The sequence below is a fragment of the Sciurus carolinensis genome, chromosome 16 (assembly GCF_902686445.1).
Source record: "Sciurus carolinensis chromosome 16, mSciCar1.2, whole genome shotgun sequence".
Taxonomy (NCBI): domain Eukaryota; kingdom Metazoa; phylum Chordata; class Mammalia; order Rodentia; family Sciuridae; genus Sciurus; species Sciurus carolinensis.
The window spans coordinates 32,039,450-32,045,726 of record NC_062228.1 but is presented as its reverse complement, the minus strand read 5'-3'; the positions used below and the strand labels follow the sequence as shown (position 1 = coordinate 32,045,726).

Below are 6,277 nucleotides of genomic sequence, written 5' to 3'. Positions count from 1 at the left end.
CACATGAGCAGGCTCTTGAACATGTATAAGATCTTGATCCCAGAGGCCCAGAGGCCCAGCCTCATACTATTTCCAGTTAGGGATATTGCTGAGCATGGATGTGATGCCTTCCTTGCTCAGAGTCTGTCTTTGGTAAGCTCAAGGAAGAGACCAAGAAATTGGTTTCAGATTGTTAACTATGATGGAAAGCCAAGAAACCATCTTAACCAAATCTGCCCCTTTCCTGTTCTTTGGCCATGTCATGAGCCCGAATGCCTTCTGGTTATGTGACAGCAAGGTGTTGGGGCCACCCTAGAGTCCCACAGCTTCCAATGCATACCACACGCAGGGGAACCCAGGTGTGGTGCACAGAGCAGGGCACCTCCCCCTGGGCTCAGACCAAACCACAGTGCATTTGGCCTTGGGCCTGCTTTCCCTTTAAAATGTGAAGCCCTTGAGTGTTTTTAGTGGAAATTTAATCCACATGGCATTTTATTCATTTGCATTTAACTCATAAAGATGCTGTTTCTGAAGAGGTGATGGATGGCCTAGAACCACTTCTTTCTTCATTCTTCATTTCTTTCATCTTCCTTGTTACCATGCTCCTTCTCAGCCTCCTCCTGGTCCCCTGGTCCTCAGGAAAAGAAATTACTTCCCCGCCTTGGGCTTGTAAAATATCTAAGACCAAACGTCTGAGCTTGCTGGGCTCTTAGTAGCCATTGATCTGAACGAGAGCTACAGGACTTTTTCCAAGGCAAAGCTTGAAGCGCTATTTCTATTTCAGCGTTTGCAACAAGACCATCATCACAGGGTGCATTAAGGATAATGCTACTTAAGGCAGTGTAATATTAGTCATTTTGATGACTCATATGAGCAGGTGGCTGGAAGGACCGCTTTTGAAAAGAATTTCTGAGAATTTTAGTGCACTCTCTTCAGACTCTCGAGGGTCAGAGGAATTCTCCTGACAATCATTGTCCTGGACTCGGAATGCAAACCAGCACATCTGTCTGTCTTCTGGACCAGAGGTTGGTATGGGAACCCACAAAGGGACAACTCCATGAAAGACAGAGGGGCAAGATAGTCCCTCATGTCACTGCGGGGAGTGGAAGAGGAGGGGAGATTGGCCGAGGTCCAATGCCTTTTTAACATTTGACTATACCGTCTAATAAATGCCACTCTGCAATTGCCTCCTTCCTTTGAAAAGAAGGTAGGAAGGAAGAAGCCAAGATCTGAACTGAGGATCATTCACACCATGGAGCTGTGTGAAGAGCTATTTTCTGAGTGTGTGTGTGTGTGTGTGCGCGCGCACATGTGTGCACCACGTGCATGTGCTCCGGTACAGACAGGATTGTACCTTTTCTTCCTTTTCCATCCCTCATGGCACAGAGGCAAGGGCTCAATGAACATTTGGCCCTCCACTGAAATTTGGTTATATTGAGTATCACTTTGCTCTCCTTCACATTTGAGCCATAATTTTAAATCTGGGACTTGAGTTGTGGAGTCATTTAATATCCCCTGGGAAGTTTCATGGGCAAACCCCTCCTTCTGCTTGTACTGTGAAATCAGGGAGGTGGTCTGCATTAGGACTCAGGAAGCCTGGCTTGCAGGACCTGCTTCCTCTGACTCCTTAGCTTCATGATGGCAGGAGCTGACTCCACTTCTCCAGAACCCTTTTACATCATTTAAAAAATGGGGACATAGAACCTCAGAACATTAAAATCTACCTTGTTCAGCTTTCCTCATTTTACAGATAAGCAAACTAATTTGTACTTAGACTACTTAGAAGTTGATTTTTGGACTCTTCAAGGAGGCAGCAGGTCAAATCCTGACTCGGTCACTTCTGGGCTCTGTGAGGCTCTCGGAACCTCAGTTTCTTTATCTGAGAAACAGGAAGACAAGAGTCGCTACCATGTCCTAGGTTGTTAAGAAGTTCATTCTGTAATGAGAGTGTGGAACAGCCTTTGGTCCATATTGAGAAGGAAGTGGGCCTTTATTCTTATATGGAACCCAAGATCACGCCATGTACCAAGTACCCTGGCTGAGATGAGAACCCCCTCCTCCCAGGGACACTGTCCCAGTGCTCTCAGCCCCGGCTGCACGTTAGATCCACAGCAGACTCAGTATTTTTGAGAAGTTCTTCCTGCAGGGCTGGAAGCCACAGCTGCACATATTGCCCTCCACTACTTCCAAGAATATTTTCTTGGAAGATCAAGTAGAATTTGAAAACTTTGTGGGCAAATGATATCTCTAACGCTTAGTTAAGACCTTCTTCTCTTGTAAGGGGCATAAGCTGATTTTCACTTATTCTCATTTTAGGGATGAGAAAAATGCATTTTTCCCCCTATTTTCTCCCTTTCTTGAGAGCCCCTGATGGGAGCTGTGCCTAGCACACGGGGACTCGTTTCAGAAGAACCAGAACAGCCCCCCACCCACCTGCTCCCCCCTCACTCCCCCTCCCCTGGAGGAGAGGCGCATCTGATCTCGCCAGTCATTTTCATTGTAATGCACAAAATGACATTATGCCGAAAAGAAGGGGTTCATAAATTATATCTGATTTTAGAAAGTTTTCCAGCCATTGTATAAATGACAGATCTATAAAAGAAGACTGAAAATGAATTTCAAATTAAAAAAAAAAATAATTCCATGTTTTTATGGAAAGCCAAAAAAAAAAAAAAATCTTAGAACAAAATGTTTCTGAGGAGAGTGATTCAGGGACCCGTGGAACTGAGTCCTGCCTCGTGGTAGGTGGGAGACTCAGAACAGGGGGGAATTGGGGGTTTGTTAGAACTGAGTGACAGTCCCCAAGCTGGCGTGCCCGGGAGCCAGAAATCAGTCCCAGAGGTCCAAGAGGGAACAGCTCAATTATCTGCTTTGAGGAGCGCAGGCGTGTAGGGGTGTTGGAAATGGTGGTTACTGGGCACTGTGACAGGCCTGTGCACTTGATGGATGGAGTGAGGCCTTGAACTTCTCAACACCTGCATTTACATTTGGGACTTGGACGTAGCAGAGTAGAATTGGACGGTTTTCTTCCTCTATTTGCACCCCGAAAATCCCATAAGGTCAGAGATACTATTGGGATAAAAGTGACCTTGACCTGCCCTTTCTCCTCAGGGCAGTTCAGGGACATTTAAGCCACTCCAAAGGTCTGGGTGGTCTCCAGTGAGTTCAGATGGCAATCAGCATGGAGGCACCCCAGAGACAGCAGGGAAGGAGAGGGGGAAGATTCAGGCCTCTCTGCCTCCCTCCTACTTTCCCTGCTCACTTTGCCCCAAGCCTGAGGGTTGGAGAGAAGAGCTGATATGGAAATCGTCCTGAGCCAGACTCCTCTGTGAAGCCTGTCGCCTCAAGGGGCTGTAGGTCTTGCAAAGGCAAGGGAGTCCTTTCCTAAAGCCATGCAGCCTCTGGTCGCTGGAGCAATTCAATCGTATCTGCAATGGGGCCCTCAGGGTGGTGTGCACCCAGCATTCTCTCAGTTTCCGTTTGCATCTGTCTCATGCAGTGTCTGAGGTGATCTTGTCCAGCAGGCCAGGTGCTATGAATGAGGGTGGCGCACAGCAGTCTGTGGGGTTCAGTCTGGAGAGGCTCAGCAGAGCCGGCAACCTCCTCACCAGCAGCATGGGCACAGCTCCAGGCACATGGAAACACCCCTGGGAACATAGGCATAGTAGTAGGAAAATAGAATTCCTGCTGAGTGGGTGGCCCAGGCAGAGGGAAGGAGAGAGGCCTGACTCTCTGTAACCAGAGACCTTAAAACATGGTAACACCACCACGTTCCACACACTGGTTCAGTGGTGCGCCATTTCCCGGATTCCTTCTGCAGTGAATTTCTCCATTCATTCAACAGACGTTAGGCACGTGCTGTGATCGGACAGAACAGAGAAAACCTGAGAGGAGCTTCCTCATCTCCCCGGTGGGATGGCCCAGTGCCTGACAGAACCCCTGGAAGCTGTTCCACTCCTACCGCCTGTCCCCGTTGATGCTGTCCCTGCTCCACACCTGCATCCCACACTGTTCGTGCCTGAACAGTCCCACCGGCGCCTCCCTGACTGGTGTTCAGTTGCTTCGAGCCAATTGTTCCGCACGCATGATGGACAACCTTTCATACAGGTGTCTTCCTTAAAAATATTCCCAAGGGTAGAAGGGTCCTAGAGAGTTCTGTGAAAAGAAGATTACATGCTCGAAGCTGTTCAGGGAATTCTGTCCTTGCAGTCATTTAATCGACGCTGGTCAACTTGACTCCTAGATATTCTGGAGTAATAAGGTCTCTTCAACTTTGTTTAATCAGTGCTCCTCAAACTCACACCGTCACAAGGCAATTTGTCCCATGACACTTAGTATAATTTTCTTTCTTTTTTTCTTATTACAATCCTTATCTGATTTTTTTTTATATGAGGGATTGAACCCAGAGGCCCTTTATCACTGAACTACATCCCCAGCCCTTTTTATTTTGAGGTAGGGTCTTTTGTTAAAGTTGCCCAGCTTGACCTTGAACTTGCAATCTTTCTGCCTCAGCCTCCAGAGGCAGGTGTGTGCCATGGCACCCAGCTTCCCATCTGCTTTTGATGCTTTGTTCCTCCTCTTTGAACTCAGCACCTTCTGCCACTCAGTGTTGCCCACTGAATATCATCAGGTCTCTATCTCTGCACGTTCCACATCCAAGGATTCAACCAACCAAAGAATGAAAATACTAAGAAACAAAGGCATCTGAGCTGAACATGCATACAAATTTTCTTCTCATCATTATTCCCTAAATGATACAGCAGAACAACTATTTACACGGCACTTACGTTGTGTTGGGTGTTGTAAGTAAAGTGGAGGCAGTCAGTCCACAGGAGGATGTGTGTAAGTGACATGCAAAAGCTCTGTCATGTTACATCAGGGAGTGGAGCATCTTTGGATTTGGGTAGCTGTTGTTCTATTTTGTGTCCTTGCAACACTCATTAAAATTCAAGCACACACAGAGACCTAGAACAGTGCCTGTAACATGGGAGCTGCTCACTCAGTACATCCCTGTTTTGGGAATTCAACCAGCTTCCTTCAGTCTGGGTTAGACAACTCCAAGATCAAGTAAAGGCAACTTTGCTGCTGACTCCTAGAGACACCTGCTCCTGGGCATTGCCTGAAATGCTCGCTTTTCCTAGCTCATGGCTGGTTCATCAAAGTATGCTGTGCATAGCTCTTTGGAATAAAAACATCTTCAGAGGGGCTGGGGCTGTGGCTCAGTGGTAGAGCGCTTGCTAAGAATGTGTGAGGCACTGGGTTCGATTCTCAGCACTGCATACAAATAAATAAAATAAATGGAGTTTTGTGCAGGGTGAGAGATAGGTTTAATTTCATTTTACTGCATATGGATTTCCAGTTTTCCCAGCACCATTTGTTGAACAGGCTATCTTTTCTCCATTGTATATTTTTGGCTCCTTTGTCTAGTGTGAGGAAACTGTATTTATGTGGGTCTGTCTCTGTGTCTTCTATTCTGTACCATTGGTCTACTTGTCTATTTTGGTGCCAATACTATGGCATTTTTGTTACTATTGCTCTGTAGTATAGTTTAAGGTCTGCTATTGTGATACTTCCTGCTTCACTCTTCCTGCTCAGGACTGCTTTGGCTATTTGAGGTTTCTTATTCTTCCAGGTGAATTTCATTAATGCTTTCTCTATTTCTATGAGGAGCACCATTGGAATTTTAAATGGAATTGCATTGAATCTGTATAGTGCCTTGTGGGTATGAAAGATGGTGGAATGAGACAGACATCATTGCCCTATGTACATGTATGATTACACGAATGCTATGAATCTACGTCGTGCACGACCATAGAAACGAAAAGATGTACCCCATTTGTGTACAATGAATCAAAATGCAATCTGTGTAAAAATAAAAAAATCAAAAATAAAATGAAATAAAATGAAGGTCCATCAACAACTAAAAAAAATACTTAAAAAACAACTTCAGGTGGGCTGGGGATATAGCTCAGTTGGTAGAGTGTTTGCCTCACAAGCACAAGGCCCTGGGTTCGATCCCCAGCACCACAAAAAAAAAAAAAAAAAAAAAAAAAAAAAACAACTTCAGAGATGTGACCAAGTTACGATCTGTGGTTTAGGTCATTCTAGATTATGCAGGTCAGCCCTCACTCTGTCCCTGCCTTGCTCCGTCCACCAGTCCCAAACTATTTTGTTACAAACTCTGTCCTGTTTCGATTGTCTTCCTAACATGCAAGACTCACCTTGAAGTCATTCACACCTGGCCCTAAAAGCGTTTAAAATACACTCCTTGATTGTCCCTATTTTGTGATTCTATCAA

The 6,277-nt window shown here is 45.8% G+C and overlaps 1 non-coding gene across 1 annotated transcript; it reads left to right on the top strand.

The window, feature by feature from the left end:
* Positions 1-5,935: 5,935 nt before the first annotated feature.
* On the top strand, positions 5,936-6,009 carry Trnav-cac (transfer RNA valine (anticodon CAC)). The gene has a single exon. It is a non-coding gene; the product is annotated as a tRNA-Val (tRNA).
* Positions 6,010-6,277: the final 268 nt, after the last annotated feature.